The 23,295-nt window shown below is 43.2% G+C and overlaps 1 protein-coding gene across 1 annotated transcript in view; it reads right to left on the bottom strand.

Annotated features, from left to right (window-relative positions):
* ACVR1 (activin A receptor type 1) overlaps positions 1-18,964 on the bottom strand; it is a 127,790-nt gene extending 108,826 nt beyond the window's left edge. Inside the window, exon 1 of the mRNA XM_060105912.1 lies at positions 18,882-18,964. The gene's annotated coding sequence lies outside the window, so the exon portion shown is untranslated. The remainder of the gene's footprint in view (positions 1-18,881) is intronic.
* Between the last annotated feature and the right edge of the window lie 4,331 nt (positions 18,965-23,295).

Below are 23,295 nucleotides of genomic sequence, written 5' to 3' on the forward strand. Positions count from 1 at the left end.
TAACCAGATCCTTTCCTACCTAAAATTCCCAAATACTTAGCATAGTTTGGGAGTAGGATCTGAATTGCTCAGCACAGAATAAGGAGTCCTCACGATGTAGCCTTCACCCACCTCTCCAGCTTTATGTCATATCAATTCCCACATGTACCCTAAGCTATGGTTAAACTAAACTACCTGCCACTCCCAGCATGCATCACACTCTCCTTTTGCCTCCTACCTTTAGACTGAATGTTCCCTACACTAGAATATTCTGCCTCTACATTGCTGGGCTTAGGTGCACTTATTCTTAAAGTGTGCACTTAATAACCTCCTTGAGTCAGAACCTTCCCTACACCCTTCCCCCCAGAGCAGGTTAGGTGTTCCTCCTCTGGACTCACTGCTGGATCTTCTGCCCACCTCTGTGATAGACAGCACTTGCCAAGCTGTACTTGAACCACTGATTCATGTGTCTCCCTTACTAAGCTGTGAATTCTCCTGAGGCCAGGAATAGCACCTTTGGTCCCTGTGTCAAGGCCTAACACACAGTCAGTATTCAAAAAAAAAAAAAGGAACAGATAAAAACATGAATCAAATAGACCATAAAAGAGTTTGAAAAAAGAAACTGAAAGAAGATGGAATCAGTTTTTATTCCCAACATTTCACATTCGTCTCCCATAGACATATTTCTAGTTAGTTAGAAATTTGCACGAAGTTTTGTTGATTATCTCAGTCACCAGCAAAATGAAACACAACATAGAAATCACTACAGAATCAAGAGCAAAGAGAGAGGAAGAGAATGAATAGAATAGGCAAACACAGAACACACAGCAGAGTGTTTATCTGTGAAACAAACTTTACACTCTCCCAATGTCACAGGTTAGTTTACTATCTTTTAACATTTTTCATAAATGCCAATGAACAACTGGTGGACCCCTCACCAAATAAAACATCTAATTCAGACTTGCAGATGGCACTTTTAGGTATAAATTGATTAAAGCATCTTCCCTAGAAAAACAACTCACTTGAGCCTCCCTCATCAGAAGTGCCAAATTTATATACAGGAGTCAGAGCAAAACTGTGCTTTATAAACTGTAAAGTCCACTACAAAGGCCAGCGGTTGTTACTGTCTGAATTACCCTTGCGGGGTGATGGTCCTTCGGCAGGAGGGTGGCTTAATTAAGAGGACGGAAATGACTTGATGCTCCATCTGACTCATATTTTGCCTTTTTCTCCTCTCAAGAGAAACAAGCTCTAATGATACATTTTCCGATGACCAAACATTAACTCATCCGCTGAAATCTCCTCAATGACTAAAAAGTTCCTTGCTTCATAATAAACCAGTAGCTTGAAATTGTAGTGTAAATACAAGAAAGGGAGTCAAATTTTTATGCTTCCTCCTTAACTCACAACACCCTAAAAAATAATAAACTTTAATGTAATCCGAAGAGATTTTTAGACATGACTCTACAAAAGAGATTATCCACTACTAGCCCTTAGTAGAGGTAGAAAAAAAAAAAAGTGCTCTAATATGCTTTTGTCCTGTGGTTACAATTAAGGTTGCAAAGGCCTTCGGTTTTCCCCTCTAGGACATCATCAGATTCGAATGACTCCTGTCTCGTCCTCATCTCCCCTCGGTGTGCTCTTTCAAAAGAGCCTCCACATCTGTCCAGTTGCCCCTGAGCGACTCCTTCCCGCTTTCAACTTTCACTACTCACTCAAAGCCTCTCCTCTCTTGTCCTAAAAACTTGCTGATTCTATTTATTTCCTCTCTTTCATCATTCCCCTTCCCCAAATCCTAACATCGGATCTTTAATGACTCATGGAAAAGATCATTAAAAAAAAAAAATTGACAATGGTCCATTGTGATACAGTAGAGAATGCGTAACACAAAATAACAGCTCCCTTGATTCAAAATAACAAGTATTTATTGAGGGCCCACTGTGTGCCCTGTAAGGGCTACCAAACAAGATCAGCTTTCAACAAAGCTGTGAGCTTTGTGAGAGGAGCTGATTCATCCCCACGTCCCTCCACTAAGCTCATCAGAGTATCTCATACATAAAGGAGGGCCCCTCTGAAGTCCAGAGAGGTTTGGGCCTCTTCCACTATGATGACTTATGGTATTATATAAAGAAATGTCAAGACAGAGTGACAAAAACTGTGTATGTTTTAAATATTTACAAAACATGCCAGGCAATATTACTGGGCTGGTCTCAAGATAATTACACGGTCCAGTAATGAGACACAAGTCCAAAGTTGTATGATCCAGGATGCCTCCTTTCAATCCTGTTGGTATATTTCTGGGGCTCTATCATTCAAAAGTAATGTCAAGACCAATGTGAAGGCCCTTGAGAGTGGACGCTTGGACCAATGGGCGCTCATGTCCACCACCACCTCCCAAGGTCCCTACATAGCAGTGAGTGGAAGAGTCAGTAAACAACTCAACAGTGAACATAAGGTCTCTGTCCTCAAGGAATTTACAAACTAGTTGGAAAAAAAAAAAAAAAGACACTCTCCACTCCCATCCCTCTCCAAATATAATGGAAGAAGTATTGCACCAGGAGACCAGGATTCCATACTGCATCCGTCACTGACTGATCCATCAACAAGTCTTTAATCTTGGGCAAGTCCTCTTCAATACATTTAAACTTCAGGGTTTTCTTTTTTTTTTTCCTGTAAAATGGAAAAATACTAATCTTGACCCTGCCTTCTGTGCAAAGGTTATTTAGAGGCTCACATAAGATGTGGTGGTGTTTTGGTAAACTGCAAAGCCCTCCACAAATGTGAGCTACATAGGAACAAAGGTTGAATACTTAATCATATGCTGCCTTATCATCACCATAAAAAAAAGTTAATACCATTTATAAACATATAAATTCAGAACTTGATATTGTTGTGTCCAGGGAATAATAAGAGAAGGAGCGGAGAAAAGGTTTATGGCTATGACTTGAAAGTAAAGCAGTTTCATGGGGCTCCAGAGAGTTCTGGCAATTTTTCCGTGAGTATCTGAATATTCCTTGTAGTCGTTATTCCTTGTTGAAGTAACGTCCATGAGTAACCACAAAGATGACTACTCCCCAAACAAACCCAGATTATTCCCTAGGCCCCATACTATGCCAGGCTTTTTCTGCAGTTAGAACTTCTAGAGTCATTTGCTCTAGCCAGTCTTCTCCCTCTCAACCCACTCTAATCTCATTTCTTCCCTCATGCTAAACTTACACAAACAGGACTAATGCCACCCTAAATTACCAAAACAAACTGCTCTGGAGAACCCTTATCTGTTTGGGTCACAAGACTACCTGGGAGAACCTCCCCTTCTTCCAGGTGAATGAAGAAGACACTCCCCTTGACGTCCCTCCCGCTCCCCCAATTCCCAGACTCGGCCCTTCTCCCTGCGCTCACCCCGTGGACCCGGGGGCAGATCACCCTCTCAGCCCTTCTCCCCAGGCAGGTTGATCCCCACCTTGAACTTCATGCCCGGACCTGGAGAAGCTCTCAATGGTCTCCAGCCCAGCCCTTTCTCCTGAGCTATTACCACTTTTCTTCTGACAGCTCCTCCTGGACGTCCCAGAGCCGCTCAAGCAGGACTTGTCAAATTGAGCCTGTCCCCTTATAGCATCCCCTGCGCCTCCCTATTCTGTTCGGTGATCGCCGCCCACCCCCGCTGCAACCTGAGATTCTCCTCCTTCTACCTCACCACAAAGAGCAGATCAGTCAGCTCAACGGCCTCAACAGCCCTGAAATCTCTACTGTCCTCTCCAGCCACATTTGTCACTGTTTCTTGACCAGACTGCTGTTCCCCTGCCTGCACATGAGTGTCCCCGAAGTGTGGGACATGTTCTGCTGGTGGTCCCCCAACATGATGCTCCGTGATTCTTAATTTTTTTTTCTTTCCAATGGTTAATGTTTTCCTATTACGTATTAAAATAAATTCTTAAGGTGCACATCGAGACCACATTTCCACAAGGATAGTTGCCTTGAACAGACTTTCATGCACATTGGAATAACCTGGGGACCTTTAAAAATACATCCCAGGGCCTCCCTGGTGGCGCAGTGGTTAAGAGTCCGCCTGCCGATGCAGGGGATACGGGTTCGTGCCCCGGTCTGGGAGGATCCCATATGCCGCGGAGCAGCTGGGCCCGTGAGCCATGGCCGCTGAGCCTGCGCATCCGGAGCCTGTGCTCCGCAGCGGGAGAGGCCACAACAGTGAGAGGCCCGCATACCGCAAAAAAAAAAAAAAAAAAAATACATCCCAGACCAATTAAATCACAGCCCTGGGCAGGGGGATGGGCATCAGGTTTGGAAATTCCCACGTGCTTCCAATGTGCAGACGAATTTGGGAATGACTCCATTAGAATGAGCCTGAAACAGGTATTTACGGAAAAAGGCTGTGCCCATTTAAAGGAAAATGAAGTAATTAGTCAAAGGTATGGTAAACAAATAGGAAGGGTGCCCAAGGGCACCCTTGTTTGCCCAGGATTCTAGCACTGAAAATCCTGGGATAGCTCTCTGTCCCAGGCAAACTAGGATAGTTGGTCATGCTACTCAGATGAAGCAGCCTCTGAAGTTTGGGAATGAGTGCTAGCATTTCCCAAAACATGTTCAGCAAAATACCATCCACTCTCCCTGGGGTGTGAACAGCTGTGTGGCTATAAAGGGTTCCACTGTGGAATAAACTTGAAAGACCCCAGGGATATCCCAGGATAGATGATTAAATTAATGGTTTTCCTCAGCGCCAGCTTCTCGGAACTTCCAGTGCACCCTGGTCATTTACAGTGTCTGAGAGAAGGACATATCCTGCATTTCTCAAGCTCATATGAGGACCTTTTTTGTGGAGCACTATATAATTGAGGTTTCAAGAAACGTTTTGTTAAATGTTGCCTCACTTGAACTTCCAGGCAATTCTGGGAAAAAGTGAATCTGATAATGTCACTTCCTCATTATCAAGCTCATGCTTAAAAAAAAAAAAAAAAAAAGGCCAAACTCCTTGGCAGTGGTCTACTTTCCCAGCTCTCCCATCTTTTCCCTTCCTGTGTTCTAACGTTTTTCAAATTTTTAGAAGCATTCAAATCACTTGGAGATAGTGTTGCAAGGCTGATTCTGGTTCAGTAGTACTGGGGTGGGCCTGAGACTCTGCATTTCTAGTGAGGCTAACTCCCAAATGCTGCCACTATTACTGATCCAAGGACCACATTTAAGTAGCATGGCTCTGGTCACACTCAGTTCTAAAGGATGCTATCTTTCCTACAAGCCTCTGTGCCTCGAAGGCCCTTTTCCCACCTGATGCCTTCCTACTCATCCCTCAAGATGCTTGAGAACACTATCCTGAGAAGATGAGCTTGCTGCTCTCTCCAACAGAACTGCACATTCCAACTTTATGTTTACAGCTCCATGCTGGAGCTTCACTCTGGTGTAGCTTGACTATTTTTCTGTCTCTCCCAAACTGAGCTCTCTGACAGCCTTCTGTCTTTATATTCCCAGTGCCTGGCACACGGTAGCTAGTCAACAAATCTATACAGAAGGAAGGAGTGGCTACACAAAAGAAATGCATGAACTTGGTCTAGGGAAGACTTTTAGAAAATGAGGTTATTACACAGAATCCAATTTTCAGCTTGGAGTTTTGTGGTTGAGGATCTTCAGCAAGAGAAACAAGCAGAATTTATGCTATCATTGCACAGAGTCAAACCACAAAGGACTATCATCGCCTATTTTTTATAGGATACAAAACAATAAAATTCTCAATTTTCTCAAAGCAAAAACGAAACCCAGATAATCTTCTGATTAACATTTAACAGACTAAAATCACCAGGCACAGTGGAAAATGAAACACCATTGACCTCTAAATCTGCGTTCATCTACTTTACAGAGAATCCTTCTGACAATTCTAAGTTTAAACAAACCTTTGTGAAAAGAGTACTTGCGCAGGTTTAATGTAGTCACAGCTGTCAAAATCACGGGCAATGGATCACACTTAAGAAAGAGAGCATTTGAAAATGTGTCAATAATTATAATTAGACACTTGTTCCAGATCTAATATACTTTCACTGCCCTTTACCTTCAACTGATGTGAAATTAAGACCAGTCTCTTAAAAGTCCAACTCTCAGAACATAATTTAATTCTAAAGTAGATATAAAACCTGTCACACTACTGAGATAGAGTACATTTTACTCAAGAGGAGAAAAGGCCACAGTATTGTAATACATCATTTTAGGTAAGGTGACCACCTTTAATGCTGAAAGGGTAAAATATATTATCAAGGTGACAAAAATCTTCCAATATTTACTTAACCTCTTTATAGTTAAAGGTTTTCTCTTCAAAATTATGCATGACCCACACAGCCCAGAAATAATAACGATTAACATTCCAGTTTATTTCCTACTAGTCTTTTTTAACTCTATATCCATATAGTATATAACTACAAACCTGAATTGTACTATGGTTTATGTTTATGGAATTGTACATAATTTATGTATATGGAATTATACTGTTTTAGTGTCCTGCTTTTTCTACTTAATGTTGTTTTATATAACCTCCATGGTCATTCTATTCATCTCAAAATTTTCTTTGTGCCTACAATGGATAAGGCAGTAAACTAGAGACAGGATACACACACAGGGAGTAATAGATAGACATAGTCCCTGTTCTCAATATTTACCCCACAGATATACTAACAGTACACACACACACACACACACACACACACACACACACACACACAGAGTCTTTGTGTATACATACCTAACCTTTATAGGTTATTGTAGAACATTTAAGTCATTTCCATTTTTTTCCTTTTTCGCTACTCTACAGAGACTTGAATAAATTTGTATACTTAAAGAGCTTTAGTGATTTTTCTTTTTGTGATGAGTAACCAAGGGCTCAAAATCTTTTCCAGAAAAATTACATTTATATTAGCAGTCCAAAATTTCCAAGTCTTTCAAATGAAGAAATCCAAGCCTGTTGCTTAATTTTAGGGGAACCAATTCTAAAGAAAAAATGCAGTACAGGGAATAAACATGAATTTTATATTACATTTTATTTACTTGGTTCTGAATTTTTAAATACATCTAATTTGGTAACCACCAGGAAATCCAATCATCTTATTAATCTATACCAGTTAAATACCTCAAAATATTAAATAATCCCCTATTTTACCTTCTTCATATTATAAAATACTTTGAAAGAGCTAAAGCAGTCTGCTCTGGTCTGTTCCAAAGTCATAAATAAAATTTTGCTGTTTCTTAAAGACTGTCTATCATAGGCCTATTGCTTTTTAAAAAAAGCTATTACAAAAATAAAATATTTTTCCCTAAGTCTAAAAATCCATCGCCTCTATTCTTGATCAATAATAGAAAGCTGACATATGGATTTCTTGGTCACTAATGCTTACTTACCACTCACCGTATTTAAAAAAAAGAAAAGAAAAAAAAAAGAGAGAGAGAGACAACCAACCATATAAGCTCTGCTTTTAACATAAAGCACAAACCAGACCCAGTGCTTTAAAACAATCAAAGTAAAGCTGTGGTTAGCAAGGGTCCCAAAGCCCAGGGTTCTTCCTAGACTCAAACTTACACAGGGGAAAAAAAAAAAATCATCAAGCTCCATTTACTGGAAGGACCAAAACGGAGGAAGACTGAGAGAATCAACAAATTATCAAACTTTAGAAATAGCTGAGTCTATGCCCTTCTTCACAGATGAGGAAAGAAAAGTACCACAAAGGAAAAGGTTGATAAAGTGACTTTCTTGGGCCACAAAATTGGTTTACACCAGAAGACAGACTAGTGCTTGAGTCTTACGGGTTACTTTCTCATTTCCACCATGCCATTTTGCTTCACTGACACAACTCAATATCCAATTCATGATACAACCTATACCGTAATTTCAAATGTAAATACCCTTTAATTCAGCAATTCCAATCCTAGATATTTACCCCCAGATATACAGGAGATAGACAGAAAGACAGATGGATCTACATATACTCTCTATCTAAATCAATATGTAGATATCGTAGCAAATGTAAAGATAGTCACTGCAACATTGTAACATATAATGTTACCTAAAATAACAAGCGAAAGACTGGCTGAATACATTATGATACATCCACACAACGAAATACCTTTCAAAAGAATGAGGAAACTCCATGGTAGTGATAGCAAAACATTTCCAAAATAAATTTTAGAAGTCAGGTATAGAATTGAAATGTGCACATTATGATACAATGTATAGGAAAAACACATTAGTATGTGTTTGTAAATGTAAAAGCTATCACTGGAAGGATACACAATTAGTTTTAATCATGGTTTTTCTCCAGGAAGGTAAAGTAGAAGGCTGGAGGACAAAAGTTACCTTTCACTATATACCCTTCCTATACTTCAAGTCTTGCCTTGAGCGCATGTAACATAACATAAATTTCGTTTCTAGAACAGAAAATACTTTAATGAATAAAAATATATGATTCTTAAGAAAGCTTATAAGAACCCATATTAACATATATGTAATGAAATAAAGCTATGTGTGTATAAGAAATAAAAACACCAATTTGAAAAAAAAATTTTTTTAAGAGTAGGATGGCCCAAAAAGGAGACTGAAATGTCCAAGATAAAAGTCTTTATGAGAACAAAAGAAATGCCCTCCTGGAAGATTTCCATGTTCAATACCCACATCTGAAAAAGATTCACTCCACCTGTGCTTAGAATGTCCTAAAACAATAAGACACTTAGGGATTAAAAGGGAAGCAGGGGAGGAGAGTAGCTGAGGTGGACCTAAACTGATTAAGTAACAATGAGTTGGAGGGAATCCTAAACAAACAAGCCCAGAGAAGGAAAAAAAAAAAAAAAAAAAAAAAAAACCTCATCTGAATTTGAAAAGGACATTCCATTCTAAACTGAACCATTCTCTGACATTTTCCCCCCATCTCAGGACTATAGCAACATTTTCTATCACCTGTGTACCAAAAAAAAAAAAAAGAAAGAAAAGAAAAAGTCATTGCTTGAATCCTTTTCACCTAAATAAGGCTTAGCAAAATAGGCATAAACATAAGTTACAGGTGTCACTCATCAAAAAGCATATCTGCCTTTGATTCTATGAGCAGATGTTCATTAGTTCCCATGTTTAAAAGTTGAAGATTGTTATTGTACTCCTTTGTCAGGATAAACATTTGGTTTATTTGTAAGACAGGGCACTTGACCCAAAAAAGTCAATAAGAGACTTTGAACTGTTTGTAGCTGGTTCATTTTATCATTCAGACCTTAGCCCACTTCTTCCCATTTCCAAAAGGCATTTCCATCCTCTTCCACAGCTCCAAGCCCTTATCTCCAGCGTTCCAGTATCATATTTGTCAGGGTTCCAGTCAACTCCTCACTAGACTCAGGTAAGCCCTCTTCTATGTCTGTGTCCCACCAGAACCTCAATGCTAGTGCCATGCCCTATCTCAAACCAGCCCCTCTTACCAACCTTCTGCTTTCTTTTAAGATCAACACCATTCTCCTAGTCATCCAGGTTCCAAAAGTCAGATACATTTGTCCACCACCCATCCCTCCCTCTCTTCACAAAAAATGACTTATTCACTCTACAGCTTCTCCAGCCCAAAACCCTAATTCTACCTACTTTCATTTCCTCTTAGGTGCTGGCCATCTACCTTCACCACTAAACTAATCATTAGTTGCTAACAGAAGGCTATATAACAGGGGTCTCACACTCATATGCCTATAGGGACAATGCAGTTAGCATACAGTAGTGAGGCAGGCTAGGAGTCTAAAGAAATAAAGAATAAATAGCAACTGATGCTGGGCCTCAGTGTCCGGAGGAAAAGAGGATGAGCCAGGACTGTGGTAAACACAGCACACACGTCCCCTCAGACAGACACAATCACAATCACAGGTTTCCTGCAGGAATGTGGGCCTGCTGCTGCCAGAGCTTTCAATTTTACAGGAGTAGGTGGAAATTTGGACTTTTCGTCGGAAATTTCCCCATATTTAAATGTTGGCAACCATTTAAAAAAATGTTTTGAATGCAGTTCAAACAGGACACAACTCTGAGGTGTATTCAGCCCAGGGGGCATCAGTTTTCAACCTCTGCTATAAAGCATGGTGACTTGGGGATGTATTGCCTGGGTTAAAGCTCAGACGTGGGACCTCAGACATCCTCCATCACCCCTCTGAGTCTCAGTCTCTCCTTTTGTAGAATGGGGATAATAAGATGAAGTATCTCACAGAGTTGTATGAGCCTTAAATGAGAGAATACAAGTAAGGGGCCTGATCAGGTCCTCCTTCACAGGTATTATTATCTTATTGCTGCTTTTTAAAAATCAAGTCTAAAACCTCTAGTCTGGTATTCAAAATAAACCATAATTTGGCTCTGAATCTCCCTTTCTAAGTTTTCTTCTAAAGTGCTCTCACCTTAAGGTACGCCAATCACATCACAAAGAGCTTTTAACTTTTATAACTTCCAGGAATTACCATACATGCTTGGCAAAAAAAAAAATTTTTAAAGTGGGAGAGGGTATGCAGTATAACCAGTTAAACAGCACTGGCCATTCTACTCAGGACACTTTGGCCTGGAAATCAGTGCAAACCCAGAGACATGAGTCTGCTGTTCCTTTGAGATGTCTCAGGTCTTAATGCCTCTCCAAGAAGCTACACCTCAAGGCACTGAGTCTGATTCTAGTGATTAATAATATGTACAACTCTGGGACCTCCTTGGTGGCACAGTGGTTAGGAGTCCGCCTGCCAATGTAGGGGACACAGGTTCAAGCCCTGGTCCGGGAAGATCCCACATGCCGCGGAGCAACTAAGCCCGTGCGCCACAACTACTGACCCTGTGCTCTAAAGCAGGAGCCATAACTACTGAGCCTGCGTGCCACAACTCCTGAAGCCCACGTACCTAGAGCCCATGCTCCGCAACAAGAGAAGCCACCGCAATGAAAAGCCCACACACCACCACAACGAAGAGTAGCCCCCCGCTCACCGCAACTAGAGAAAGCCTGTGCTCAACAACGAAGACCCAACGCAGCCAAAATAAAATAAATAAATTTATTTAAAAAAATATATGTATAACTCTATTTTTTACAACTTGACTCAAACAAAAGCCAACTACCTTGTATTTACTTGTCCCATTCCCTGGTTTTGGAATGTCGCCTATTCCACAGCCTATACACATACAGATACCTCTCCAAATGATAACATCAAAATGGTACCTCTTTCCAAGGCCAGCCAAACAGCTACTTCCTCAAAGGTGTTGGTTGATCCTTATCCCTCTGTATCTTGTGACCAAGATACTCAGAGTTCTGCCCTTTATAGTTACATGTGTGATTCTTCAAACCCTTACTCAAGTGCACCTTAAGATCAACTTGGTTTTACTGAACTTGACAAATGCTTAATAAATGAAGGACAAAGGGGAAAAAGATGAAGCAGAAGCAGCAGCAGCAAGGCAGGGAAATGTTAATGGTAAGGACAATGACAACAGTGATGGTCGCCGCCATGGGACTGTGCTCTTACTTACATCTTTGAATGCAAAGAGCTGTACCCTACTAACCACGTGTTGCATTTCTGAACAATAAATGTACAGGGATATCTTCCCCACCTCTCTCTCGTCCTTTTGGGGCACGTGACCTGCATAGGCACTCCTGCTGTCCCCATATTATGAAAAGTCACCCTCCCATTCAAACATAATCTAAATAAACAGGGAGCTAAGTGGCTCCTGCCACCAGTTTAAATTAATTAGTCCCACCTTCGATGCTGATTGGGATCAAGATTATGATGCACTCTTGAAGCTGGTCCAAAACACGTATTAGTCACTTTAAGCTGATTTGGAGAAACAAGCAAAGACCCCTACACAGAGAGAAGAACCCCAGGACTGGGGGGATTGGGGGAGCAGAGAGGTATGGACCATCTGCAGAGTGACTGAGACTCATACAAGAAGAAAAACAGAATTCTCACTCAGATTAGAAAATACTCAATAAACAAATTAAGGCTGATTTTCACAATACCTAGAATAGGTTTTTCTAAACAGCTGCTTAGAACCCATTAGCAAGTTGTGAAATCAACTTAGTAGATAGAGACCAGAATTTTTTGTAACAAAAATTGAATAGAAATTAGAAAGCATTGCAATAGTGTTTTGTAAAATGTGTAATTCAGCTTTATCTTTAATATGCATGTGTATGTGCACTCAGTCATGATGTAAAATCAACTGCTGAGGGTCAAAAATGTTCTTAAAACACTGAAATAGAACGTTTGTGTTTATATAATCTCTGGGGACTCAGATTTTCCATTTTTTACTAGGCCACACTCATAAAATAGGAGAATGTTTGTTCTTGCCACCTGTTGTGCACAATAGTTCAGTTCTTCAAGTTCAAAAAAGCCTATAAAAAATATCATTTGGCACACTTTTCCCTTACCATTTTCCTATTCCCATAAAGGAAGGTTAAGAGCCACTCTAGAAAACCACCTACACTTTTTCTTCCCACTGGTTGTCCCTCCATATATTTCTATCTCTTGTCAGTCCCTGACATCAAGTTACAAGTCCAAAAGCTCTGGCTCTCTTGGTGGTTATTTACTTATAAGCATTGAACTATCACTTAAGGAGAGTGAACAAGCACACTGGATTTTCACCCAGAGTGTAACACCACTTATCAATCACGGCAAAAGTGAAGATTCAGAACTTGGTTTAAAATAGCTCCTCAACCTATCCCCTCTAGACCAGAAATGCTTTTTCTCAAGTTCTTTTTATGGCACATTTTTCTCATTACTTGCTCTCCAAACTCCAAGTACCATCCCACATCTAATATCTAGCTTTGTCCGAGATTACCCCTACCTTCCTTTATCCCCTCTGCACATTTCTCTTCAAACTCCAGGTTATTTTTTAGTTCAGTCAATAATTGTTCTATAAATGCCTAAAAAAGAAACAAAAACTAGAGCAATCTTATTTTCAATGGCATCCATGCTGCATGGTGGCCACAAAGGTCCATCCGGCTTTCACAGATGAGCAAGGCACCCAGCTGTCACACATTCGAGTGGAAAAGGTCTACGTGGGACACCCACTCAAATCAGCCCTTAAAAACCTACCGAAAGAGGAGTTTACTTTGGATTCTGTCCATTTTCCCAAGAGGTCATCCACCTCTCACATCAGCACTGTCTACCACACTATTTTCACGGTCAACTGTTTGAGAACATACGCAACAGGAGAAAGTTAGTGTCAAGGAGTCAATTCACCAGTGTTTGAGTCCCAGCCACAGACACGGTACTGCAGGAGTCCTGGCTCTGCAGGCTAGGAAAAATTAGTTGAGATATTTTTCCCCCAAAAAAGAGGTGTCATCCTGAACTCCAAAAACAATCAAAAAAAGGAAACATATACGAAGAAAATACAATAGATGTTTGTTGAGTTCACTAAGTTAAAATACCAAGCATAATAAAGGAATATCAAAAACAGTTTCTTCAACCTAGAGTGTCTTTTGTCCCTGGTTCCCAAACACACTTAAGGACTTGTGTCTGGCATCATCTTCTCTTGCGACCGCCTCCCTGACTGTCTAGAATACTGGCTTCCTTTGCTCCTTTCACGTGCAACCATCCAGTCATTCTCTCAGCAATTGAAAAACAATTTACTGACTGTGTGGTCCGGGCCAGGTATTATATTAGGTGCAAGAGATACACAGAAGATGAATACAACACAGTCCTTGACCTCAAGGATCCCAGTGAGAGAATCTGAAAAGTTTTAAATTGGTGAAGAGAAATGAATTGTGTAGAACTTTAAAAATGGAGGAATGAATAGCTCGAAGTCCTTGCCCTCCAAGAGATCAATCAAGTCCCAGAATGAGTAGTGAAGACGACGAAACACTAAAAGAATGTCAAAAGGCAAAATCCAGGAAGCATTCTTGCTTGCAATGACCAACCATTCTGAGCCCTGAAGGATTTGACTGTCCTCAAAAGTGGGGGAAAGAGGGACAGTGCAGCCAAGGTTTAGCCTTCTGATGAGAGAACTGAACTCCTGCAAATCCATCAGGGCACCTGCGCTAAATCGGACCCTCTGACCTAGCCCATCCTCCAAAAACAAACTTCACCTGCTGCACGAACCTCCACAAAATTTGGAAAGGCTAAAATGTGAAGTCACTTTCCCAGTCACAGAAATAAAGGTCAAATACCCAGAGCAAACAATGAAGCAACTCCAATGGGCAAAGTGGAATGTTGGTCAAAGACTGAAACCCAAAAATCAAACAACTGAGTGGCGGTGGCTCTGGAAAACAAAGCTCTCCTGGATCACAGGAGAGTCTTTTAGACATATAAACAAGCTCAGATTTCCAGAAACACATACAAGAGCACAAGAATATTATTCAACTGTGCAGCCGGTTTGAATATTGGGGGTAGGGGGAAACATTTGTTTCAACTTCAAAAAGGAAGCTGCTGGGTCTCCTATTAGTTAATTTTGAGAGCATAAGTTCAAGTAAAACTACTTTCTATCTGAAACAAAGGCTGTGATGTGCCAACCACACCAACTCTAGATGAAGCTCTTTCACAAGGGGTCTTTAATCTGAAGGCCCTTCCCAATAGACAAATCCTGGTTTGGAACTTCTGATTCTTAAACTAGCATGGCAAGCAAGAGCAGTCTATGGCCAAGTATTAAAAAAAAAAGAGGTAAGTATCCCATTTGGTTCTTTTAAGAGCTGGAGTTGGCCACAGAAGAAAACACAAAGTTTTCACTCCAAGAGATCAAAGAAAGCATTTTGTACCAGGAAACCCAATTCAAATCCTCATTTCCAGGAATAAAGCCACAGTGCCCAATATTTGCTTGGGAAAATAAAACAGGAGACTATGTGGACTCCAATTAAAATCTCTGATGGCTTTATTTCAGAGGCTCGCCAGTTTAATGCTGTGAACATTTTAGCCAGGCACTGCTTTAACTTAAATAGCGGCTTCCCAGTCTGAACGGTCACACTTACACTGGGTAAAACCGAAAGCGTTTTAACACTTCATGACAGCATTCTTTGCCCCACCCTGAGCACTAGATATATAAGACAAGGTGATGCTGAGAAGTGCCAGCTTCAGCCCAGCCCATGTCTCCCATAACCGCAGTCAGGAGAAACCACGCAACAGTCCATGCTATTATTCTAGTCACAATATTGGAAATGCGAGTGGAAGCAGGAGAAAATGGGTAGGGGGCAGGTGGGGGGACATACCTCAATCTTATTCAGGTGTGACAACAATCAGCTTGCTTTAAAATTATCACCTGGGGTCTTGTCAATCAGCCAACAGTTCTTGCGTGCCTACTTCACACAGGCACCAAGCTAAGTCTACATAGTGCAGTGAAATACTCCCCAAGTAATCATTATGTTAATGGTTATGTGTTTAATTTCCTTTATCTTTTTATAAAAAAGTATGCATCGTGTATGTAGGTTATAAAGTCTAAAAATAAAATCAGCACCCATGAACACATCACTTAATCCAAAAACCAGAATATCACCCAATACTGTATCATCTACCTACCTCCCCCACCCAAATCCCCAGGTCCCCGCAAAACACACACACACACACACACACACACACACACACACACACACACACACACACCACACACACACACACACGGAATTCATTGTCCTGAACTTGGGTTTCAATCTAACTACGAATGCATTGGGATTCCCTAGTGGCGCAGTGGTTAAGAATCCGCCTGCCAATGCAGGGGACCCCTGGTCCGGGAAGATCCCACATGCCGCGAAGCAACTAAGCCCGTGCACCACAACTACTGAGCCTGCGCTCTAGAGCCCGAGAGCCACAACTACTGAGCCCGCATGCCACAACTAATGAAGCCCGCGCGCCTAGAGCCCGTGCTCCGCAACGAGAAGCCACCGCTATGAGAGGGCTGCGCACTGCAAGGAAGAGTAGCCCCAGCTCGCCGCAACTAGAAAAAAGAAAGCCCGCGTGCAGCAACAAAGACCCAACGCAGCCAAAAATAACTAAATAAATAATTTTTTTTTAAAGTATGAATGCATCTTTAGGATTATTTCCTAATCATAACCAGTGAGTTGGCTTTCCAAATACAGCAGTGTTATATTGTTTCTTCTTAAAAGATGATGTCTTTAAGGGTTTTTTTTAAATGTGAATCGTTGCTTTAAAGACAAATACTAACTAATTAATAGACTGAGACAGACTTAGCTATGGTAAACTCATGAAGACAGTGTACAAATGAATGACCTTTGGCAAACACTGGCAAGAATGGCCGAGAACATGGGTTCCACAGTCCCACAAACTCCTGGTTCCCCCACTCCACCACTGACTAACTCTACAGCTTAGGGCAACTTAATTTTGCCAAGCCTCAATTTCTTATTGTAAAGGAATTAAATGATGATAAACCATATGGTTGTTGTGAAAATATAATGAGAAAGTGCGTGTAAAGAGCTGAGCACAGAGTGCCTGGCATGTTGTATCCAGTCCACCTCCTCCCCAAATCAACATATCTGTCATTAAATTCACTCAAAACATATCAGAGGATTTTCCCACCATCAGTAGTTTACTTCTCCCTAATTTCTAACATGTAAAAATAAATCAAGAGTCAGGGATCCAACAGCAGAGCAAGCACAGAGGAGAGTTTCCAGTCCCAGCTCCTGTTTGCCTAAAGTACACTATTTACGCATTGATTCCATCTTCACCTCATGACCTTGAATAGCAGGATCATTTTTCAAATCCATTTCTACCCCATCCCTCCCTCCCCCAGAAAGCTGGACTACTCAGTCCAACCTTACCTAGAAGCCTATGACGATCATCACGGGACTAGTTCTGTGCAATCTAGGGTAAGATAGAGGCAGTCTCTATTTACTGATTCAATCACTGTTATCCGTTCTGTCGACAAATGCACAAAATTTGGTAAATCACTATTTTGAAAACAAAACATTACAATACTATTAACGGAATTAAGTTCCTCACTTCTGAAATTAATTCGCCACATTCCTGAATATGGCATACTCCTCCATCTTTACTCTGCATCCTTAGTATCCTTTTAAATTACTTAGAGGTAACAAGAAACTTATTCGGATTCAAATGATCACTCTCTTCCAAGGTACGAAAGTTGTAAAACTACTACCTATATCAAGTCTTATTTAAAACCACTCTCTCCATTTCAAGTAAAACTTACCCATACTTCTAGAAAAGGAGAGAATGAACCCATCCCAGCCCTTGATTTTTTTTGCCATCTATGCAGAATTTATTGCAACATCATTCACCACCTTTCAGTATTTTCAGAAGGGGTGACGGTAGAAATGCGATTATCCAACACACAATGCCATCATGTCTAAGGCCTACACATCTCAGCCTCAAAAGACTTCTGTTTTTTTAATCCCAGGACAGAAAACAAAAACAACTGCATCACAAGAAAGGAGACTTGGTCTTAGAAGCCAGGTGATCCAAGTCCTGACCAGGCCTAAGATAACTTCCCAACCCCTGTGTCCCTATCAGTGAAATGGTGAAGATCCATAATTCATACTCAAGCATACTGTAAAACTGGGTGGTGAGGCCAGTGTCTGAGGTCAGCACAAGTCTAGTGTCTGCTGGCTGCCCGAGCCCGGGCCCCCTGCCAGCCACCCACCTCCAGAGACAAGTGCCAGGACATACTATAGTGTTTCCATTTAAGGCTCGCCACTTGGATCAGCCCAGCTCTTGAAATTTCTTACCACCACCTTTCCAGGAAGAATTTTGGTGGGGGGAAAGGGAGGTGGTGTCTATTTTTTGCCACCGCCTTTCCTTGGGCTGTCAGAGCAGTCTGCTTCTGTGGGACAGGATTCTTTAAAACCACTGGGTTAGTCCGTGTCTAAATACGAGGGCCTCTTTTCAAAAATATACAAACTACGTATGAGATCAGTCCCTTTTCTCATCATCATCGAACTCCCACCTCACACACTTCAAAAAAGAAAGAAAGCCCAATAAAATTAACAAATCCATTGTATTACTTTGCTACCTCTCTCCCAAAGCCACATTAAGCACAACTTTTTAACCAAGACTTTTCTTTTGCTACTAAGTGGAATGTTCTCTTCCCTAAGTAGCTTCTTCTACAGTTTCTCTCCCATGCAAGGAGCGTTCAAAACTCCCGGGGAAAAGGAGGGGAGTCTGGGGAGAGTGGGAGACTTATCTGGAACAAATTGGACAGAGCTGAGGCAGTCTAGAACCTGACGGAAGTTAGGGAGTCCGGCAGCCCCAGAGGCCCACATCTCTCCCCAGCGCACCCAAGGGTCTAGCCTCGCTGTTTTGGTGACCGTGTTGAAGGAAGGGTTTTAAACTTGGCAAAGTACCGTGCAACATCTGTAACCACATTTGTCTTCTGGGGATCGGAAGATGAATCCCACATTCCTGGCTTTCAAGCTTTTTGAAACTGCAGCTAGGAAGAACGGAGGGAGGGAGGGCGTTGAGCAGAGTTTATTGGCTGTCTTTCCAGCAGAAAATTCCTCTTGGAAGAGACGGATATTTTGAGGGTGGGGGTGATTCGCCCATCCCTTTACTCTCTACCAAGCTCAGCTAGGAAGGTGAGCCCCGTGGCCAGGCGGTCAGATCGATTTACAAGTCAGAGGCGCGCACCCTGAAGGAGTTCACTACATGCACACACACGCGCGCGCGCACACACACACACAGACAAACACAGACACACACACACACACACACACACACACTGCAAACCAGAGACCACCGCACTCCGCGCCTCTGCCCTCTGCCACATCCCACCGGCAGTTCAGGCCCACAGCAAGACAGTTTTGTTCCGCGGCGGCTTCCCCCACCGAGAGTGAATCGGCTTGGGGGAGAAAGGAATGAAAGCGAGGGGGAGGCACCTCAGACGCCCACCCTCCCACCCCCAATTCCTGCCCCTTCTCCCGCTAGGCTCCCTCTTCCCTCGGTCCTCCCGGTTCCGGCAGGCGCGGCCGGCGATCTGCACTAACCTCTGGTCCCGCGGCGGCGGGGGGCCGAGCCGGGGGAGGCGGAGTGCGAGCCAGCCGGGCGCTGCAGGTCGGCGCGGCGCGGGGCGGGGCGGTGCAGCCGGCGAGGGAGCCCGGAACTCCGCGGGGCCGAGGGCCGGCGGCCGGCCCAGAGCGGCGGCGGCTGCGGCTGCGGCGGGCGGGTGCGGCGAGCCGGTGCGGGGCGCCGGGGGCTTTCCAGCCCTGGGGCCGGCGCGGCTGGCCGAGGAGCAGCCTGGCAGCGGCGGCGGCAGCGGCAGCCACCCCGGGGAAAGAGCCGGAGGAGGGAGGGGAGGCGGGGTGAAGAGGAGGCGGAGAAGGAAGGGGAGGAGGGCGGGCGGAATAAACTTCCCGAGGCGCTGCGGCACGGGCTGGAAAGACGGCCGCGGGCGGGCCGGGTAGGGGCTGGCCCGGGGGGCGGCGGGGGTTGGGGGGGAGGACGGTCACTGAGAGTAGAAAAGTTCCCCCAGCGCCCAGGGGGAGGCTGCGGCGGCGGCGGCGGCGGCTGCAAAGAGCAGGAGCCGGAGCGGGAGGAGCGGGAGGAGGAGGAGAAGGAAGTGGCTGCGGAGCGCTCGGCCAATGAGTGTCTGGAGCTGTGATTAACCAGGCAGCAACACATCATTTCCTCCCGGCGCGGATCCAGGGAGCCGGGAGGGAGAGGGAAGGCGGCGGGGCGGGGCAGTCCCCGCGCCCCCTGCAGGCGCCTAGCCGGGGGCGAGCCCGCCGAGCCCCGCCGAGCCTGGCCGAGCCGCCCCCGGCGCGCCCGGCGCTGTCTGGCCGGCGAGGAGGAGGCTGCGAACGCACCGCCCGTGGGGCTCCTCGGAGGCGGGGAGGCGGCGGGGCAGGCCCGAGCCGGGCTCTCGCGGCGGCCGGGGTGGGAGGTGGAGAGGCTGCGCAGCGGGGTGAGTGCCCAGGTAGGCGCGGGCGGGGCCGTCTGGACAGCTCCCGGGGGCGCGCGGGGCGGGCGGGCTGCCTCCCGGGCCCGGGACTTCGGGCGGCGTGCGGCTGGAGTCCAGCTTGACAGACTTAGGCTGGATTCTCGGAGAGAAGCCTCGACATTCTCATCCAGGCCATTTCTGACCTGTCTTCAGATCCCCTTCCACTTCGCTCATTTCCTCGCAAGGTCTGGGGTTATGCAAGAGCTTGCCATTTTTGCAGTCCGCCTCCTTAGTAATAAAAATATGCATTTGGGGCGGGAGGAGGGGGTTCTGCGGTAATCTGGCTCTGTCCTAGGCGCCATGAGAGCTTACAGTGGATAGGAAGGGACATTCCCCGCCACAGGGAGGCTGACAACCTCGGTCCTTAGATACACAAAACACACCAGTGTGCTAATATTATACAGAGCATCAAAAAGGCATGTGAGGATCAAATTTTGCATGGTGCCTGCTGAGTGTAAGGAAAACACCAAGCCGTTTTCTCTGCCCTCTAGAAGTTTAGAATGCACAGTTCTATCACAAAGCCAAATAAAAGTGTGAAGCTAATAAATGGGAATACCATAAAGTATTTTTATCTCTACAGGTTCATTCATGCAGCAGGCATTTACTGGGTGACTGTCTGCAGTACTGCAAAAGGCTGCAAAGAAAATGGAAGATCTGGTCCCTGCAGGTCAGGAGTTTACAATCTAACTAGAAACACAAGGCAAATACACATGAAACCCCTAGAAAAGAATCCCCAGGTACTATACAAGCAAGATGTAGAAGGCTGGGGGCATTTTTCCATAAGGGGAAGAAGGGCTTTGTACCTGTATGACTGGTGGGAATCAGGAGAGGAAATTACAGGTCAGTCAAGCAAGAGTGCCTGTATGTATTCTGGCTCTGTAGAACAATGTGGCAGGTACCTCAGTGTCACTTGGCTGAAGCGTCAGCCCGGCCACTTACAAACTGTGTGACCTTGGGCACATTTTTGCCCTCTTTAAGAGGGAATATAGCCTGTCTCATGAGGTTTGTTGTGCGGTTCAAATGAGATTACACACACGTGGGAGCTTCTCAAGCTGCTGTGTAAATATTCCTCAGTCGGGTCCATTTACAGCGTCCTCATGTTACTGACTTCTTGGTAAGCTGCTTTGTAGTATCCTCTAGGCTGTAAGCTCCAAGAGGGCAGGAACCAAGTTTGGTTGTGTCCACCATGTATCATCATACCTAGCAGAGTAGCACATGTGAGTACTCAATGAAGGTTTGCTGAGTAAGTCAATAAATGAACTAATGAATCCTGTTAAGCTTTTGACTGTTCCTTTTATCTCTAACTTCACAGTGGTCTTATTCTGTGGCTGGCTCAATGCAGAACCCTCTAACTCAACCCTCATGTAAACTAAGTTGTATTCCAGGAGACTCTCTGGGAGGATTCTGGGTATTTCTTGCAGCCTTGTAACATAGATAAATTGATAGAGTGTGTGTGTGTGTGTGTGTGTGTCTGTGTCTGTGTATAAAACAGGAGGATACACAAGGATACAGCCCTTCACACAAGGCCCACCAACGCAAGGATACAGCCCAAATACAGTCCTTTGGCTTGGATACCTTAATCCAGGGTTTCTCAACCTTGGTGCTATAGACATCTTTGGTTGGATAATTATTGTGGGGTGCTGTCTTGTGCAGTGTAAGAGGTTTTGCAGCACCCTTGACCTCTATCCATTACATGTAAATAGGACTCCCTCCACAGTCATGACAACCAAAAATGTCTCCAGACATTGCCAAATGTCTAGGGAGGTGGGAGGAAGCAAAATCACTGCCCATTGAGAACCAGGGCTTACCCCAACATCTAACCCACTGATTTAACTCTGGTGGAAAATCACACTAGTAAAGTAACTTGGAGGAAATAACATCTTCTGTTATTCTCAGATTCCCAGATCTCTTCCATCGTGTGTTTCAAGGAGCAGGACTCTTGTTAATTAATTGCCTGCTGCATTGTGAATTGGCAACTCTTCTGTTTTCTGCATATCCTCCTCCTTTACGCCCAGATCAACATGTTCATTTCTAAAAGTCAACAGCTTTCAAAAACTATTAGGAAACATAGTCTTGAGCAACCTAAGAGTCCTGTACAATATTTTCCTATAAAATTGGGGAAATTTATTCCATAAAATTTTGCAGATTGTGAGTGATACAGAATATAAATTATAATTTTTAGAAATGATTTCATTTAAAATATCTAAGCAACGACAGTGAGTGATTTTCTCTCATCTTAAAGCCATTTCTTTTTGGCTCCCAGAGTGTTTTCCTTTCATAATCGTATTAAGGAACATGGCTTATTAAAACCTATAAAGCAAAATACAGCTTAGTTATATATATCAACTTTTACAAGCAAATTCTTTAGAAGAATATTGGTGGGATGTTTGAGAGCTGGTGTAGATGAGAATCATGATGGATTGATGTGCTGTAGTTCAATTTCTAGAGGTTTCTGGAAGAAAAATAAAGATTAACGGTTGAAGGAATGAACAAACAAATTCTGATAAGTCTGTTCATTTGATTTGGGAATGTAGAACCAAAAAAAATCCCTGCTCCCAGCAGGCAACAGTACCATGTTTACAATGCGGGCAGACATTTTTATTCAGCAAGACAATATCATCTGTCTTATTAAATAAAGTTATTTGAAGCATTGGTTTTATAGTTTTGTTCATATTTAGTTTTGGTTGTACAGTTGTGTAATGGTTACAAGCATATGGAGATTAGTTTACACCTAGTTGAGTGGTCATTCACATTTAAGTTGAGCATTGAAGGCTGGGTAGGCATCCAAACTGCTTAGAAAAAGCGCACAGTTTGAGGGCTGGATGTGGTTTATGGTAAAGCAATTCTCCCATTTCTGTTTTGTTAGACTGGAACTAGGACACATACTCTTAGGGAATCTCCAAGTTCTCTATGAAATTTGTTCTTTTGCTTCAGTTACAATATTTTTAAAAGAAATTAATACCATATTAAAGTAATTAATATGATGCATATTCTGGATCATGTAAATGTCTACCATGCAACCATGATTCCACTACCCTTTTTTGCTATGTACCTATAAAGAACATGAAGTTTATTTAAATGAAATTTTATAAAAATTATTTAAGGCATCACTGAAGGTCCATGGAATTTTTTTCCTTTTGAAGGTGTCCATACATTACTCAAGTGTGAGAAATACTGACCAAGCTGCATCATAACTATTCCTGGCGAATGATGAATTAAAAGACCCTGAGATCTAGAATTTAGTCCTAATACTGAGGCCCATAAGAAACCAATATTATGTTCCAAAGATTGAAATGACTGGATCAGAACAGTAAGAGGTGGAAGGGAAATCATAACCTGAAAGGGTCACTAAAAATCCTATCAGGACTGGCACCCTTTTCCTCAAAAGGTAAACATTTAACCAGTTAGGACAGACACTTGTTTATCTTCCAGTTAAACTTTCCCAGGTGTATGAATGACTC

This window comes from Mesoplodon densirostris, chromosome 8 (genome assembly GCF_025265405.1).
Source record: "Mesoplodon densirostris isolate mMesDen1 chromosome 8, mMesDen1 primary haplotype, whole genome shotgun sequence".
Taxonomy (NCBI): Eukaryota; Metazoa; Chordata; class Mammalia; order Artiodactyla; family Ziphiidae; genus Mesoplodon; species Mesoplodon densirostris.